This window comes from Eriocheir sinensis, chromosome 1 (genome assembly GCF_024679095.1).
Source record: "Eriocheir sinensis breed Jianghai 21 chromosome 1, ASM2467909v1, whole genome shotgun sequence".
NCBI classification, from domain to species: Eukaryota; Metazoa; Arthropoda; class Malacostraca; order Decapoda; family Varunidae; genus Eriocheir; species Eriocheir sinensis.
Window position 1 is genome coordinate 15,529,554 of NC_066509.1, and position 2,375 is coordinate 15,531,928.

Genomic DNA, 2,375 nt, shown 5'->3' on the forward strand with positions numbered 1-2,375 from the left:
TCCGTTGTTTTTCCTCCTGGTCTCTCCGGGACATATTATTTTCATCCTCCATTCTGAGTCCTTAATTCTTCTTAAAGGCGCCCTTGGAAACACATCCCTTCAGTATACTCCTCCTCTTCCTCTTCTTCTTCCTCCTCTTCCTCCTCCTCTTCAATCCTTTTCCCCTTTTCTCTCACCTTTCCCCTCTCCTCCTCCTCTTCCTTTTTATTATTTTATTCCTCCTGCTTCTCCTCACCCCCCTCCTCCTCTTCTTCCTCCTCTTCCTCCTCCTCTTCTACCCTTTTCCCCTTTTCTCTCACCTTTCCCCTCTCCTCCTCCTCTTCCTTTTTATTATTTTATTCCTCCTGCTTCTCCTCACCCCCCTCCTCCTCTTCTTCCTCCTCTTCCTCCTCCTCTTCTACCCTTTTCCCCTTTTCTCTCACCTTTCCCCTCTCCTCCTCCCCTTCCTTTTTATTCTTTTATTCCTCCTGCTTCTCCTCCTCCCCCCTCCTCCTCCTCCTCCTCCTCCTCCTCCTCCTCCTCCTTCATCGACTTCATCCATCCCTACCCCTTTTATCTCCTTTCTCCAGCCCCTTCTCCGCCTCTATATCTAATGGAAAATGTCCCATCTCTCCCTCTTTCCGTATAATGCCTGAGGAAACAGCGAGGAGGAGGAGGAGGAGGAGGAGGATGGAGGGAGAAAAACAAGAGCACAAATATTTACTCATCTTTACATAATTTCAGGAGAGGAGGAAGAAGACGAGGAGGAGAGGCTGCAAGATGAAGTGAGGGAGGCTGCGCGCGCTCCTGGTTAGCGTGGAGGCTGAAAGGATATGAATAAGTAAACGAGCTAATGCATATATCAAACGAGGCGACTCAACAACTTAGAGTAAACGTAACTAAACTGAGCACGGTTAATATTATCGTCCAGCTTAATACCTGAACACCAATTAGCTTTACTTGAAAAAATATATTCTAGTTTGTTATATTACCGCTTTTAATATTGGTACAGGTTCTCAATGGGTGACTTTTAGAGGTGGTTGGTTCTCTGTATTGTCGAGGGCCCCACAGTATACATATCGGTCCTTCTTGAAAGTCTGTACCATAAAACCTTGGGAGACTGAGACAGAGGAGTAATATTTGTGGCGATGGTTGGTAACAGTAGTAGCTAATAATCGTGTAGTAACCGTCATTATCGTGTAGTAATCTTGAATAGTCGTGAAGTAATCGTTGATGCTCGTGTAGTAATCGTTGATAATAGTAATCCTAAATAATCGTGAAATGATCTTCAATAATCGTGAAGAAATCGTTGATGATCATTTAGTAATCGTTAATAGTCGTTTAGTAGTCGTAAGTAACAGTGGTCTAAAGTCATAAAAATGTGAAGCAATCATTAATAATCGTATTGAACAATCATTGTGTGATAATAATTAATTATCATAATGAACAAAAATGATGAACAAAGACAAGTGAAGTGAAACAATATATTAGTGAAATGAATCTCGAATAATTAATGTTATGTTGTATTGAGAGAGAGAGAGAGAGAGAGAGAGTGTGTGTGTGTGTGTGTGTGTGTGTGTGTGTGTGTGTGTGTGTGTGTGTGTGTGTGTGTGTGTGTGTGTCCTTTTAAATTTAACCAAATACTCTCACTAGGAAAGGATTACTGGCTAAGCTCAGAACAGATTTTTGCTTTACATATAAATTAGATATTCCTTTTGAAGACTAAAATATACCAAGAAATCGAGCAGCAGACTAATAAAAAATCAATATAACTAATAACTCAGGTAGCCCAAGTGTGAGTGGGACCAGGTAGGCCTAATTGGGAGGTCAGGTTATGTATTTAACTATTTATATATTTATTTATTCATCCGTTTGTTGATCCATTTTTTTATTTATTTTTCATACACTTATCGATATATCTATTCAATTGTTCATTCACTCATATCCAGTAATTCCTCTTTCATATTGTTTTGTATTTGGTTTCGAATGGGAAATGCGAGTTTTTCCACACAAGGGGAGGCTACGATTTTTGGGGGAAGGTGGGGAGGGAGAGGAAGGTTTAGGGGAGATGGGGAGGAGAGGAGGATGGGAGGACGGTGGGAGGGGCGGAGTGGCTGAAGAACGAGAAGATGAACAGGTTGAGGAGGACGTGGTTGCGAAAGGTGGAGTGAGTATCATAAGGTGGAGAGAGTAAGTGGCGTGAACAAATGAAGGTGGAGAGAAGTGAAATGAATATCTGAAGGTGGAGAGAAAAAGTGAAATGAATATCTGAAGGTGGAGAGAAGTGAGGTGAATATCTGAAGGTGGAGAGAAGAAGTGAAGTGAATATCTGAAGGTGGAGAGAAGAAGTGACGTGAATATCTGAAGGTGGAGAGAAGAAGTGAAGTGAATATCTG

The 2,375-nt window shown here is 41.6% G+C and overlaps 1 long non-coding RNA gene across 2 annotated transcripts in view; it reads left to right on the forward strand.

Moving 5' to 3' along the window:
* Positions 1-1,650: 1,650 nt before the first annotated feature.
* LOC126989535 (uncharacterized) overlaps positions 1,651-2,375 on the forward strand; it is a 1,472-nt gene continuing 747 nt past the window's right edge. For both annotated transcript variants that reach the window (XR_007743679.1, XR_007743970.1), the window contains exon 1: positions 1,651-2,375. This exon is cut by the window's right edge. This is a non-coding gene — a long non-coding RNA (uncharacterized LOC126989535).